The sequence below is a fragment of the Protopterus annectens genome, chromosome 1.part1 (genome assembly GCF_019279795.1).
Source record: "Protopterus annectens isolate FY-2018-M chromosome 1.part1, PAN1.0, whole genome shotgun sequence".
NCBI lineage: Eukaryota > Metazoa > Chordata > Ceratodontiformes > Protopteridae > Protopterus > Protopterus annectens.
This window is the reverse complement of record NC_056726.1, coordinates 437,838,071-437,854,849: the sequence shown is the minus strand read 5'-3', so window position 1 is coordinate 437,854,849 and position 16,779 is coordinate 437,838,071. Positions and strand designations below refer to the sequence as shown.

Sequence of the window (16,779 nt, the reverse complement as noted above, 5' to 3'; positions counted from 1 at the left end):
CTACATGATAGAGCAAAATCCCAAAAAGGGAAGGCATCTCTGATCAGTATTAGCAAAAAACTACGGGCACTCATAAAATCGTCTAAGGCCAGCTTCGAGAGAAAAATTGCACAGGACACTAAGGATAATCACAAGGCTTTCTTTAGTTATGTTAAGAACCTGGGTGGGAATTCCCAGATATGCTCAGAATTAGTCCAAAATGACAAAAAATACACCGAACCCACAGACATTGCCAACATCCTAGCTGACAGGTTCAGGGCAAACTTCTCCCCCCCTCCCCACCAAAAGGGCAAATATCTATCCCAGCAGAGTGCTGCCCCCCTGACATCTCAGATGCTCAGGTAAGAGCCGCCCTCTCCAAAGCAAAAAACACAGCATCAATGGGACCAGACGGTGTCCCGGGCTGCATCCTACATGAACTCCAGGAAGAGCTAAACCCAAACATAAAACTACTGTTCAGTCTCAGCCTTACTACAGGATATGTACCCAAACAGTGGCGTACAGCAACAGTGGTCCCTCTCCACAAAGGTGGTGCCTCAACGGATCCTGGAAACTATCGCCCCATAAGCCTGACTAGCTTGGTCTGCAAAGCTATGGAAAGGATTATCATGGACCTCATAAATAAAGATATTGGGGACCTACAGACACTGGATCCTACCCAGTTCGGCTTTGTTAAGGGCAGATCCTGCCTCTTAAACCTGGTCGATTTCTTTGAAACAGCCACCAAGGCCATTGACGAGGGGAAGGTGGTCCACACAGCCTACCTGGACCTCGCAAAGGCCTTCGATACAATACCCCACTCGGGCATTATAGATAAGCTCACCAGCTTAAATATAAACCCCTGTGTCACTAGATGGGTTGCAAACTGGCTCAAGGACAGAACCCACATGGTTAGAATTGCTGGAGCCATGTCAGACTCCAAACCAGTTACAAGTGGCATCCCACAAGGCTCAGTCCTGGGACCTCTCCTGTTCGGTATATATTTCTCGGAGTTACAGGCCAACACGGAAGGACTGTGGCTCACCAAGTTCGCAGATGACTACAAACTAGGCACCATAATAGACTCTCCAGCCGACACAAGCATCCTACAAAAGGGCCTCATAGAAACAGACAACTGGTGCCAGAGCCATGGCCTCAAGCTAAACGCCAAAAAGTGTATAGTCATCCCCTTTGGCAAAAACAAAGTGCCCACAAATTACCACATAGGTGGTAATCCATTGAGTATGGAAGAGGCAATTAGGGACCTGGGGACCCAAGTTCATAGCAATCTCTCATTTGAAAACCACCTAGCCAAAGTGGTTAGAAAAACATTTTATATAGCCCACCTAATCATGTAGGGATTTACATCTAGATCAGGGGAGGTCATCGTGCCTCTTTACTCATCCCTCATCAGGCCCATAATTGAGTACAATGCCCCTTTTGGGATGTACCTTACCAGACACCTGCAGCAACTGGAAAGACCCCAAAAGTACCTCACCAAGAGGATCAAAGGGCTCAAACAGATGCCATGTGCTGCCCGGTTAAAGAAACTCCAGCTCTACTCAGTGGCATACCGCCTGCTCAGAGGCGATCTGTGCCTGACGTATAAAGCCATGTCCAACCCGGAATTAATGGACATGCTGCACCTCAGAAAATCCAAATCCCATCGAGCTACGCGCTCGAGAGACTTGAACCTCAGCACTGAAATAAATAGGACATGCTGGAGGGACAGATTCATAACCCAGAGGCTCCCTTCACTCTGGAATAAAATCCCAGTCCAGGTTAGGCAGAGTCCCGCATTGACTCTCTTCAAGAGGAATCTTGATGAGTGGGTGGGAGATCGTAGGTTTACCCCAGGTATCACTTCTGTGTCACTGTTAGACAGAGGCACAGTATACTAACCTTGAAAAAGGGCATAGCAAAATGAATTTAAAATGGGTGGCGAGGGCCAAACACACTCTGGCTGGGCTTGTGGATGCCCTAGGGCAGATAGCCTAGTATGAACCTATGAACCTAAGAACCCTCCTCATCCTCACCCATAGGTAGGCTGTAACTGTTGAAAACTGAAAGTAAAGCTGTAAACAGCATCCAGAATACAAAAATGAAATGCAAGCTGAAACACTATAGTGAAGCTGAAACACTAGCTATAGTGAAGCTCCCATGTAACTGGGTGCAGTATGAAGCCTGCATTCAGCTTTTCTGATGTCTTTGTAAACCTGAGGGTTTTAGTTTTAGAAGCAAATTAAGTTGTTAAATTGCCTCTCAAGCTTCCATTTCTGCATTCAGTCTTTTTTTTCCCTTCAGGGATGAAAGAATGTACCCTACTATATTATATGATTCTGTTAGGTGGCTAAAAAGGACAAAATTCCGAAGGAAAAAAAACATGTTTTGTTGAAATGATAATGCAATCCAACATTCACTGGTTGTAAAGAATAAATAGAGTACAATACAATGTTTACATGTAGAACTAAACAATAGAACAGTTCGCAAATTGCTTAAAAAGACACTTTGCTTGGGAAATGCAAACCTTTTCCAGCAACACATTGTAAAGCCTCAGCAACTTTTACTGCTGCATGCATTGCCTTTTCTGCATCCCCTCCTGGGCTGTGGACAATAGTAGGAAGCTGCTTAGGGCCAACCTCTGTTTCCTGTACTCCTTTAAAACTGGGGCTGAAGGCTCACAGCACAGCACGACAGAGCAGTCATTTATTCTGCTTCTGATTCATGGATCTGTAGTACTGGTTTTACACTTGGAAGAGGAAAGCGACACCTGTTCAGTTAGAGGTCATCAAGCTTCCTTCCTCCCTCCCTCCTTCCTTGCTGCAGGTAAGAGGCTGACATCTAAGGAAATCTCACTTTTCGATTGATTACAAGTGACTCTGGTAGCATGTTTCACAGCTGACAAGTACTGCTTCATAGGTAAGAAAAATAATTCTGCTTTAAGTAAATGAGGATATATGAAATTCTGTCTGAAGAAGAGATGGCATTGAAATTTCAGAGTTAGATTAATGACCAAGCTCTGTGTATTTCTGTGGGTTAACAGGATAGACAAGAAACTTTCTGTGGCATAATTACCAGTGTAGTATGCCTTTGCAGTAGATTCTAACAGTGTTGTTTCAGTTATTGGAAATGAGTTACAAAGTACAGGTGGGTGTAATTTAGTGCTAATTGCCCCGTAGGGTACCAAGGAATGTGTATAACTCTTCTGTCTGCTGTTCCCAACCTATGATTTGTTAATGCATTTCATATTCTTTTGTATATTTCACTTATTACTGCACTTAGAAAAAAATGACAGTTTATAGCTGATTGATGTCAGGCTGGGTGTGTTCTGACTAATACTAGGACACAAAATCATTTGTTTTAATGGTTACATATCCACATGTTATCAAGGCCAGGTGGAAGGACAAGCAAGCAGATAAAAGGATGTTGATGCCTTGTTATTTTGCCTGATAGTTGATAATCTCCGGCAGCACCGTCCCTTCACATTTGTACTGTTTGCCTTATTTACATCCAACTATAATACTGGTTCTGCTCCATCATCATTCTAACACATCTTAAATGCAGAGAAAAGTACTTACATCAGCATCGTATAGTCAATTGCAATGTAAAATTCATACCCTAACTCATTCAGAGTATATGAACATGTGATATTCTGGTACCAAAACTTTTCTTGTACTAGTCTGTACTGTTGTTTTCTGCTGTTCCTTGTCTTAATGCGGGACATAACTGTAACATTAGATGTACTTCATTTAGGATCATATTAGATGACGGTAAGCCATAAATTCAAACTTTCACACGTGTTACACAAATATATAAAAAAAACAAGCAGACAGAAGTGCTCCATTTGTAATTCTGATTAGAATTTATTGTGCCACCCTTTTTGCATATTTCTGAAGTACTACAGAGGAGAACTCATTATTTGTTGTACTTGCATTAGTGTTTGATTAGTTACTTATATATTTGTCATACACAACTTGGCTTCGACAGAGTATTTTTTCTAGTAAGAGCTTATTTCTTCACCCTGCAGTTTGATGGCCTGAAACACTTGAAAGTCATGTTACTTATGTAAGGTCTCCCGGAGCATGTTATGTTGCAGAGATGGATGTCACAATGAGTATCTGGCATCTGCACACTCTGAGGACTGATCTGTTAAATTCTACAGCAGCACATATCTTAGTCATTTCAGTGACTTGCACATGCAGTGACAGGATAATGTGCTCTTATTTTTATTGATCTCTCTAAAAGAATTGCTCTGGACGTTTACATCCTTATCCACCATCTCTCCTGTGTTGTTCACTATGTTCACACTCTCAGGCTGTAAAGGTTGCATGCAAACATCTAATTCTAAGAGTGTTGATCAAGTGAGTCTACTTTAGAATGACGAATGTTTGAAATATCAAGCGCTCACATGAGCAAATATTTCAAACCTCAATATTGATATTTTATTTTTTTTGCACTACAGTGTGGATCAGAATATAGATGCTGCGGTGGTATGGCGATAGCGTTGTTACCTCACAGCAAGAGGTTCTCCCATTCGATTCTCGGCTGGGCTTGGGAGTGCCTTCTGTGTGGAGTCTTCATGTCCTCCCCGTGGTTGGGTACCGTTCGAAAGATATGCATGCGTAAATGGGCGTGCCTTCGTTGAAGGTTGAGCGTCGAGCTGGTACCTTGGCGTTTCGTAAAAATCTAGTGCCAATCATTAGCATACCGGAGTTCCACTGTGTTGACCCCTTACTGGGAAAGGCCGAAAAAAAAAAAGTGTGGCTCAGAATATTTGCCCTTTCCTCACTGTAGTGCAATCTCGGAGTTGGAATGTATATTTAAGCGGAGGGTGTGGGGGGTGCAGTCCCCCACAATAGAAATTTCGAGTTTTGTAATATTCGCTCATATGAGCGTTCGAGACATTGATCTTTTCTTTTTCTGACATAGACCCGATCAAGTGACATACTGAAGGGATACCCACTCAGTTACTACTGCAGGCATCTACTCAGAGTGGAGCATGAAGCAGAAAGTGTGAATTAGGAAATTACTTTCTAAAGATACACAATGTCCTGTAGGCAGTCAGCACTCATGAAAGGTGAGTAACTAGGTGGATATGATGATCTTTGCCTTTGTTGTGGTATATAGAATGTCCAATGACAGCCACTTAAAATCTCAGAACCCGTATTATCAGGATCCAAGATGTGAAGATCAAATATTCAAAAATCTGGGCTTTAAAATATTAAGTCTGAGACTGACATTTCTTGGAATACTCCCTTTTCTTCATGGTTTGACAATCTCAAAGTTAGTATATATAAGTTAAGCAGGGGGCCTGCCCCTCACATTGGGGTTGCAGGGCAATATTTGCTCTGCTCCTTTATTTTTGGCCTTTCTTTATTATTATTATTATTATTATTTAGATATTTCAAGACTCCAGCAATGTGAATCTTGAAATTTCAGTAGGGAGCCATGCCCATGACATATAGTCATCAGACAGCCTTTCACTACCCTCTTCAGACATTAGATGACTACTTAAGTGCATAACATTTGCCTGTGCTGGGGCCCGTCAAGCACCTAATGTATTTGCAACCTTCCTCCAGAATTAAAGCAATACCAGATACTACCAGCATCGCAGATAGCAATCTCACCTCTCCACCAGCTGATCACCATTCATGATAATTCATCTATCTTACTGAGCTTTTGGTAGACATTACAATTGAGGACATTTAGACGTACAATGAGAACCTTCACTGTTATCCTGTGCTGACCCCTCCATGTCATGTGAGGTGATGTAATTTGCACAGATGTGTGTGTGTGATTCCAAACAAAATTAATAACCAAGGTCACCTCTGATCTTCACTACCCTACTCTGGAGCCTGGATTTATAATGCTGTGGTACCTGAATGCACCATTACGGGTGTTCTGCTCTGTTGGAGTTTATCAACTTTTAGATGCAATTCATGCCAAATGAACACATCCTATCCCTAGCTGCACAATATGTCATCTTTCAACATGCTCTACTAGGTAAAAAAAATTTCTTACTGGCATTATCCTCATATGCAAAAGCATTATTACAATGTAGTACATTATCAAAGATGTATTATAATGTCCTAGCAAATACTGTCCTTTGCATGGAGTAATTATTAAAATTGCCTGAGACCATCTGTGGCTCTAGATGTTTGAACTGGCTATTATTATTATGGACACACGGAGCAATTTTGCTTCCAGTCTAACATTACCTAAAAAGTACTTTAAAAAGGTATGGCAAATGTAAATAAAAGCTGTGATTAATGTGTGTTGTTACTGTTGGCTGACTGGAAGATATTCCACTTATAGAGAAGTCATTATATCTCATAACCCTTAAACTGCTAAAGACAATATTCTTTGAGACAATAGTTATAGGACATTAGTTATATAATGATGTATAATCTGGGCTATAATTCTGCTCTGTAACTTCTTCTGTTGAAATGTAATAAAGCACAAAGGACAGCACTGTGATACCTTGTCAAAGAGCATGTTTAACTAAATATTAAGATAATCCCGCAGAATGTATTTTTACTGCAGTAAAAGACTAGGATGTTTGAAACATATTGGTTCTATGCTAAGAAAAGGACTTTTTTCACAACTGATCATACATGACATGTAATTCAGATGATAGCTAGCGGGTACAAGGTTCTAGTCCCCTACTATAGCAAAGGACATAGCTTCAGTGCAAGTACTATCAGGGTATTACACCATATTTTTGATGAGATGTTAAATCATACTCCATTGTGTCCATCTCTAGTGCTGTCCTCAGTGGAATAAGTTGGATTCAGGGGTCTTTACACAAATATACAGATTTATTTTTTTTCATTGAAGGTCTGATAACTTGTTTGTTTCCCAGTTCATGGCATTTTCTAAGGCTGTGTGGCCATTCTGCCTTGTAAAATATTTAACATGATGCATTCAATCGCTTCACAACAAATCTAATAATGGATGAAAAGCCCTTTGAGATAGAGTTATGCAATAATCCATGATTGTCTGTGAGTATATCAGGACTTATCCATGGCTGGTGTGCTTTGATCATGAATGTGAAGATCAAGTGATGAAACAAAGCCAGCCGTTGGTAAATCCTGCTATATCATCAGACAGGAGTGGATTATTGCTATTACAGCAAATTCCTTCTTAAATAATGTATTTGTAAAAGGGCACTTCAGTCTTCTTCTGTGTTGTCTTCCCTACATCGATGTACTGTGCATGCGTATTGGACTCACATTAACATGGTTACACAGTACATCAGTGCAGGGGAAGCAATGGAGAAAACAGATTCTCCATTACCATTTTTTAAACTATTAAAAAACACAGATATTTATTGGAGGGAGAGCAAATATATAAGGAAAATCAGGTAGGTTTCTGTTTTTGTTTATTTTTGCAAAACATACCTGATTTTTCATATATTTTGCTCTGTCCCTCAACATTTGTCGATAGAAAGTCTGGCTGCTCAATGGGTACTTCAATGGCCAGACTTTTTTCTATTAGTATATGCTTGATTTACAATGGGCATGCTCATTGCACTGTCCAACCAGGCATGCTCATTTTTGAATATTAATGAGCATTTATTGAATAATTTGTATTAACTATATATGAATGCAGGTGTTCATTCATCCTACTGCTAAAATTATAGGCCTGATAGAATGCTCACAGTCAGGAAACAGGAAGCAAATTGCTTTGTCCTTATATCCTTAAAACAGTATGGCACTGAGAGTTAAGGTTATCAGTTAAAAATAATCTTAATCCTGTAATCCTGGGTTTGTTTCCTCTTAATGTCTACTTGTATACTTTGTGACTCTGATCAAAAAACTTAATCAAATCACTCAAGTGAGCATTGAACATATAAACACACACAATTAAACTGAACTATTTGACAAGAGTAAAATAAAGTAAATAAATATTTATATGAAAAAATACTCTTTTTTGATTTTCAGTCTATAGAATGAAGTGTCATTTACTTGCTCATCTTTCAGTCTTAAATGCACCTAAAAGTCAAATACAAGTTCCACATTTATTTTGATTATTATTATTACTACTACAAGTATATGTCAAGCATTTGCAGGTTGGGTTATCTACATTTCTAGAAAGTGCTGAACATTTTGTTTGCTTCTCAAGATACATTTTTAAGAGGATGAGTAGGACTCCTGTAAAATGATGGGCTGTTTCTGACTAAAGAAACAGATGCATTTTTAGATAGTAGATGCAAAGTCTCCAACAGCTGCAGCAGTTATATCACATGTCCTATATTCAGCAGAAGTTATAGCACATGTCCTGTATTCAGCAGCAGTTATAGCACATGTCCTGTATTCAGCAGCAGTGATTGTATCTACTTCTTGAACATATAACAGGAGGTAGTATAAAGCATATAATAATTTAATGTGTGGCACAAATCTAAGACCACAAGGGCACGCAAACATACCATTTTCATGTGTGTGGGATCAGTTAAACACTAGTGATGTCCTGTGTCTGCAAAGTAAGGTGGCACTCCTTTGTATGTCCTTTTCCACAGAAACAAACACACACACACACACACACACACACAGTATGCATTTAAACACTGCATGCATGCACGCATGCACACACACACACACACACACACACACACACACACACACACACACACACACACACACACACACACATACACATCGACAGCTCCCAGATGATAAGTAACACAAACACATATACACACACACACACACACACACACACACACACACACACACACACACACACACACACACACACACACTCTGATCATCTCCTAACATACCTCCAATCTATATCTGATTTTAAAGAACTTCCTTAATTTTGACTCATATTTTGCACTGTCCCTTATAATTTTTTTGATTTTCTGGTAAATCACTACAGATTGCAGTCAGTCATTACTGACAGACTAGAGTTTCATACTTCTTATTGTAAAGAAAATGCATGTTGATGCAAAACCTGTTGTTCTATTAACTTTTTTAATTAAGTGAATTACAATAATATTTAAAACTGTCCCTGATTTTAGGCCTTTGTCATAGCCCCCCCCCCCCCCCCCACACCTTTATTTTTGGCTTTGTCTAGAACTCTGGAGCAAAAAATGCGAGAAGTATGTCTCGTGATGTGATAAGCTCAGTGAGTAACAGCTGGAGATCCACACACTGGATGGGGTGTCCGGTTACAAACATTAAGGTACTCTAAAGACTGCTCTGATAGTAGCAGGTAATCCTAGACAATGAAGTAATCAGACTACAGACAGGCAGCTGACAGGCACACGCACAATATTCAAGTTCCATGAAGACACCTGATTTATCTATCAATTAAACTGAAGCAACCTAATTTCTGTATGCCTCATCATCCCCTACATTGCATGTGCTAAATCTCCTGGCAGTTGGAACACAATTCCTTATTGGATAATGACAAAAATAAATGCTCCACAACAGATCGATGTGATTTTGTGTGATACAGTTCTGTCAAGTGCAGTATGCACACCATTTACAAGCTCTGAACACAAAAAGCTAGAAATATGCTGAGTTGAGTGTAGTTACACAGAATGCCTTTAATAAGGGAAATGGACTTTTTTTCTTTTAGATTTTCTTTTTACTCCTTTGCCTTGTATTTTATGTATACTGCAGTATAACTGTCATTTTCTTTCTTTGATTTTTTCTTACCTCATCGTATGCCCATTAGTAAAAAGGAATAATCATTTGCAACATAGATATGCAATGCCCCAGCATGTACAAAATATGACTGCCCCAAAGATGCTTGTTGGGGTTTGCTGCCATTATTTGAGATTTTCCCCTGCTATTTTGCATTCCAAGCCTAGAATATTCTTACCTATCTGCAGCATCTGCCAGAAGCAGTTCAGGGAACATATCCCTGGATCCTCAGGTCAGGGAGACTGTGAAATGAAGGTAATGACTCTGCATGGTAGGCAATCTCCCAGCTTCATCAAGACCTTTTTTTTTTTTTTTTTTTTTCCAGACAGTGGAATAGGATGTATGGACAGTTCTCTGCCCTCAAACACAAAAGATGTGCAAATTAGATTTTAGATTATATATGGGTAATAAGGGACCTACTATGCACAAGAGAAACATGGTTTCAAATGCGAGTCAGGAAGAAACACAACTGCTGCAGTATTTAAAATCCTGCGATATCCAGATTATGAAACTGGATAAGGGGTTGGGGTGGTTCTTATGGATAATTCATAATATGCCGAGAGAATGTATATCATTTTGTCTGATGAAGTGTACAGACAAGTTTCTAAAAAGGAACTGAAAATTGCATATGACAAAATCAATGGAGCACTATATGACATGTTAATGCAGGGACAGGTTATGGTTGAGGAATATAACTTTTTGCATATTAAGAACCCCACAACACCTACAATCTTTGGAGTACCCAAGGACTTGAACCATACAGCTTTGCGACCCATAGTGGACACAAGAAACTATTACTTCTCCCTTGGTGAAATTTTTGGATTACCACCTTAAAAAGGAGCTACAGAGGGTTTCTTGTCTCTGTAAAGACTCTTGGGACTTCCTTAGTAAATGTAATCTATTGGGTTTTGATGAAAAGTTGTATTCTTTATGACTGATGTTAAAGATCTGTACACCAGTATTCTCCACGATGTGGGGGTACAGTGGTTTACAGATTTTTTATTTACTGGTACTGTCTTATCCCAGGATAGAGTTAACTTGTAGGAGAATTTGTTAATCCTGGTGTTAACCAATAATTACATTTTTCTAAAAGGGGTGGCAATGGGATCAGCATGTGGTTCGCTATAAGCAAACATAGTTATTATGGAGTACGATGAGATGTTTTGAATAGCCCATACAAAGATTTATGGTACCTTTATACCAAGTACCTAGATGACATCCTTATTGTACGGAAGAAATACCTGGGTTCCTTGAGTACCTTACTAACACCACAGGATTTTTGGAATTCACACATGACATAAGCAAGGATCACATCTCATTTTTGGACATCATGTTAGAGAAAGATTACCAAAATAAAAGATTCAATTCAAGAATCTATAGAAAACCCACATATTCTAATACCCTGTTACACAGCACTAGTTTCCACCCCATCACTCAGAAAAAGGCAGTTCTAAAGGGACAGTTTGGCCATGCAGCAAGAATGAATACACTGTACGAAGATTTTTTGGAGGAATGTAACATTCAAAGGTATGTTTCAGAAAAGACGTTACTCCGGCTCATTTTTTAATAATTCCATGAATGAAGTGGTATGCAAGAGGAAGGTAAACTATTTTACTCCAATTTTGGGGAGTGCAGAAGGATCCAATACCCCTAGTTTTAACACCAATACAGTTACATCTATGTATATACAAAATACGTCTAGGAATAATTGTAAGTGCAGTTTTGTTTCATTACTACATACTCTACAGACTGCAAAAAATGAAGTCAATATTAAATAAGAACTGGTGTGTGGTTAACGAAAACACCGAGATGAGCAAGAAGTTGGGTGAACATCCAACAATAATTTTTAGGAAAGGGCTTAGCCTCAAACCATTTTTGGAATCCATGCACACACAGGTCTATCAAGAAGGAAGTAAGAGTATGTTTATGTGTGGAAGCTGCAGCTATTGCAAAAATATTTTTTGCTGTAGCAGCTTTACTATTAATGGCCAACATTTTTTAATGAAAGGGAAATATACCTGTACAACAATAGGGGTTGTATATACAGTATTGTGCCAGTCATGTGCAAGTTTCTCCTTTGGGAAAACCAAACATAGTTTGAAGGAACAATTTATGAGAATATGTAACAAATTAGGAATAACTGTGAAAGTAATGCATTATCGAAGCATATTTTGTCTAGCCCTGATCACTATTTTACATTTACATTGCAGAACAATTAAAAATTAACCCAAGGGGAGGTCCATGGGGTGTGATGTTGGAGAAGTAGTAATTAACATGGCAGTTATGCTTAAATGTCAGCACCTCCCCAGTCTTGAATGAAGTAACATCTATTACATGCTTGCTCAATTTGAAGACATACCAAAGGTGAATTATATCAAATCATGATTTATTTTAAAGAAAAAAACTTTTTAGGTAATTGTAAATAGGAGTGTATATATATATATATATATATATATATATATATATATATATATATATATTAATAAGTTAAACTGCACTATAAGTTTTTGATTTAGGTATAATGTAAGTAGTGATTTGCACTTGATAAGGTTCTTATGTATTTATTTGGGGATAGTGTGGCTTTAAATAATTAAGCGGAAAGATGTCATGTGATTTATTTTGGATTTTAAATGCAGTTTAGTGGATTGACTTTTACCTGAAGAAGTCTTAATAAGGTTTGAGAAGAAAGCACTTATCTTCAATTGAATACATTTTTAAAGATTATGAGTTGTATCGTCTGGCTACAAAGCAACTGGGTTTCATTTTTTGGAGTTTGTAACACTGTTCCAATTACTAAGGTTTCAGGAGGTTGTGGTGGAGGAGGTCAGGGATCTCAAGATGTGTGTTAGTTGTTATTCTGTTGGTCTGCCAGCAGATAAAGGGAAGGAGTCCATGTTGATGAGTCTGAAAATCATAGAACCAAGCAGGATGCTGATTTTTTGGAGGAGAGGAAGCCACTTGGTCTTGGTGAGAATCTTACAGTGGACTTCTGTTCTTGGGTGAGGGATATACATCTGCAGATATTGTTGGATATAGTTTGGAGAAGGGATAGATTCTTTTTTTTTTTTTTTTGATGTGGAAGCTACTAAGAGGAGGATAAATTTCAGTTGTTGAGGAAAACACCATTGCTTTTCGCCCTGTTTTGGAAAATAAGAAATTTGAGAATTTTCCAGACAAGAACAGTAATTTGTTAACATTGATTGTCTGATACATCAACAAGATGCTGAAAGATGAGTAGGGTCTAATTAGTCTATTAGATAGTTGTAGACTTTATGTCCTTAATAGTCTGTTTGCTGTTAATTATGATGATCCATGAAGGGGAGACTTTTAACCATTTAGAGTGCTCTGAGTAGCATGTTCAAGAGTCGTCTGTTTTCAATGAGCCGCTGACTAAGATTTGAGAGGTCTGTTTGGAGACATTTATCAATATGGGAAGTGGGGGGCCTGATCTGTAGATTTCCACATCAACTGCATAAAGTAGTGAAGCTCTTTTGGAAAGGTCCAAAGACAGTTTATTAAAGAGATAGAACTTCATGGGTATCCTTTGTTCGGGGGCAAGTCTGTGGAAGTAGTGGCCCCAAGCTGTACAAACAAGGATTTGTTTGATAGAAGTCTGGGGACCACTGGAGTGTTTGTAGAATAATTTCTACCTTTTAAAGTAAGTTAATTTTCCACAGACTATTGTACTGCACCAAATGCTTTGGTCAATGAAAATTGTTCCTGTGAGATTACTTTTTCCATATTTATAAGGATTTTGTCTGTTGAGTATATATAGTAGTGACTGTGATCTTCTGGAACAGAATCCATACTGATGGAGTGACAGGACTTTATAACTTAACAGGTATTTGGTTAGATGATCATAGATGAGCTTTTTTAATATTTTACCTAAAGTTGGAAGGACTGAGAGGCATAGGAAGTCAGTGGCTGAGGAAGGATAGGGAGATTAAGGGATAGATCTGCCCCCGGCATGTTTTCATGGAATAGATATGATACATTTAATGAGGCAGCTATTTATAGATTTATTTACTGAATATATGTCACACCTGAGGTACATCAATGCATAGAAAAGAAAATACAAAGCTAAGCATTTTTTGAGGAATAGTCCAAAACTTGTCAACTTAAATCCAGTGAAAAAAAATAGCTCTAGGAACAACAAAAACAGAATAAATAGCAACCTAGAGAGGAGGCAGCAGCAATAATAAAAGGAAATGGATCTGGAGAATCCATATTAGATGACCTCAAAGTAAGCAACTAATGTGATAATCCAAGAAAGAAGTAAGAAAGAATACCTGGATACATAGGAAGAAGTGTTTATCAATTAAAAGTTACCCATCTCTGTAGGTTTGTTTGTTTATTTATTTTATTGCTCAGGTAGATGGACTTAAACTACAAGAGCTCCTTTTCAGCCACAACCAAAGCAGAAAACAAGCAAATATGACAAAAATATTCTAATATAATAACAGGTGAAACATAGGTATTATGGGTGACAGATTAGTGATTACTACTGAGCAGAACAAAATATATCAAGAAAGATACACAGCAAAAGACTACTAATGCAACGGCCAGAGTGAGCGCTGTGTCACCAGAGCACCAAACCTCATGGCACTATAGGACTAATAAGAAGCAGCTACAAAAGGAGGGAGGCTAGAATTAAGATGGAGGTCTCCTCTCTGGCAATCTGGGTTTCAATTTTTTTTTTGTTTTGTTTTGTTAACCGGGAAAAGTCTGACTGGGTAAAATTCATTTTCAGTGGAGGCCCAGGGAAAAAGCTACACATTTAAATTACACATGATGTACATTTATAGGGTAAAACATCTATACATGACCTTATTTACATGATTTTTAAATATTTTTAAAATATTTCTTACATGAACATAACATTTTAACACAAAACAACCGAAATTAACATAATTTGGCTAATTATTGAATAGAGAAATAACACACAATCACAATTAATATATTTATATCATGATGGCTGCAGGGAAAAGATTAATCTGAGATGTTTTTGAATGCAGTAATAATTTACAAACAGACAAGTAGAATGTAGCTTAAAAATCCATAACAGAGATGTGAAAGGAAACGTTATGGAAATAAACAGGAAGATAAATGGACAGAGGAAGAATCATAGTTAGTGGTGGGTTGTGACAGAAAGAAGAAAGAGTTTAGGAAATGTGTACTATGAGGGGAAGCAATAAGGTACAAAAAGGCTGGGAAGCAAAGTGGCTGTAAGAGCTGGAGAAAGTAATCTGAGTAAACCTAGCCAGCTGAGCAGGATGAACACAGCCATCTTTGGCACGGGTGCTATTTAAGCAAAGTTTTGAAACTATTTACATTTTCTATCTGTTTTAACTGTGTGAGGATTTCATTCCAGAGTTTTGACACATAATAAAACCACAGGCCGGCGCAGTGGTGCAGCAGTTAACGTTGTTGCCTCACAGCAAGAGGTTCTCTGGTTCAATTCTCGGCTGGGGTGCCTTCTGTGTGGAGTTTACATGTTCTGCCTGTGTTTGTGTGGGGTTTCCTCCGGGTACTCCGGTTTCCTCCCACATTCCAAAAGCATGCATCTGAAGCATTTCTCCCCGGGCCTCCGCTGAAAACAGACTCTGTTGAACCTAGTCGGACTATCCCGGTCAACAAATGTTAAATAAATAAAATAAAAATGAGAGCAGAGAGAGTCTCCAGCAGTGTTGAATGTCTTACTGATACATAGTAAGAATTTATTGCTAGAACAAAGGTCTCTAGTGGGTGAATAGTGCAGTCATTTTGTAATGCTGGGCATTTGCCTACAGAGTACAGTAGGTTATAGGCAATGATTAGTTGCGGGTGTGTCAACTGGTTTGGGAATTCAAGCCAGTATAGTTGTTTCAGTGCAAGGCAGCGGTGTCTTTTATAAGGTTGGTTGATTGCAAATTTAGCTATTTTGTAGTAGGAGGAGGCTAGTTTGTTTTTATACATAGTTTTGATATTTGTAAGAATAGGGGAAGCATATAATATAGAAGGAAGGAATTAGAGACACTGGCAAAAAATAATGGTTTCACAAATTCAAGGGTATAACTGGAATGGGTACTCAAAAGAGTTAGCTTTACTTGTAGATTATGTCATTTTGTACTTGATAAATTCAAAAAAATGATATTTTGGTGTCATGAAACATTTTAAAACAGTTTCAAGTTATTTGTTTTCGAATATAAAATAAATGAGGATACAACAAAGACTGAAGTAGTAAACTACGTGCCCACACATGAATTGGTTTAGTAATACCCATAGTTAAGGAGACAGGATAAGATGAAGTACTTAGGTGTATGAATGAAAAAGGATTGGCTATAGCAGTTTAGGATATGTCAGAAGAAATTAAATAAAATATAAAAACTGAGAAATCAGATACTCTTAATTGTGGATATGGATAGTAAGATACAAGCAATGGAAATGTCTTTACTCCCCTCTGTCTTATATACAGGTTAGGCATATTTTTTAATCAGGCAGTGAAAGGGTTGTGGATAATCATTAAAGAGTTAGAAAGCCAAATCTGAGGTAAGCCAAGGACAATTACAGAGCATTCTTTAGCTATGTCCACAACCTCAAAGGCAATACACAGTTGTGTGCAGAGCTCATTGTAAATGGAGCTACCTATACTGAGCCAGAAGACATAGCAAACCTCCTGGCTGATAAATTCAGCTCCAACTTTACCCCTCTCTCCCCCTCAACCTTCCCTCAGGAAATACCATCAAATATAACTCCAGCCCACCATCATTAGGGAACAGGCCTTAATGCTCTCTCTAAAACCAAGAACACTGCATCAATGGGCCCAGGCAGTATCCCAGGATGCCTTCTAAATAGCATGAAACATGACCTGTTAGGGCCTCTGGAATTACTATTTAACTCTAGCTTTCAAACAGGTTTTGTGCCTCATGAATGAAGAAAGCCAACAGTCATCCCTCTGCACAAAGGTAGGCCATCTACAGACCCTGGAAACTACAGACCCATAAGTCTCACTAGTCTTATATGTAAAGCCATGGAAAGAATTATCATGAAGATGATCAATAGAGATATACTAAACCTCCAGACACTGGACCCAACCCAGTTTGGTTTCATCAAGGGCAACTCATGCCTACTCAACCTGGTGGACTTCTTTGTGAAGGCCACCAAAGCA

The 16,779-nt window shown here is 38.5% G+C and overlaps 1 protein-coding gene across 2 annotated transcripts in view; it reads left to right on the top strand.

Moving 5' to 3' along the window:
- Positions 1-2,641: 2,641 nt before the first annotated feature.
- The window catches only part of LOC122805536 (chondroadherin-like), a 370,905-nt gene continuing 356,767 nt past the window's right edge, over positions 2,642-16,779 (top strand). The window contains exon 1 of one of the 2 annotated variants that reach the window (XM_044075748.1): positions 2,642-2,805. The gene's annotated coding sequence lies outside the window, so the exon portion shown is untranslated. Of the gene's footprint in view, positions 2,806-2,830; positions 2,899-16,779 lie in introns of those variants that run through there. The other variant, XM_044075757.1, reaches the window with a different exon arrangement.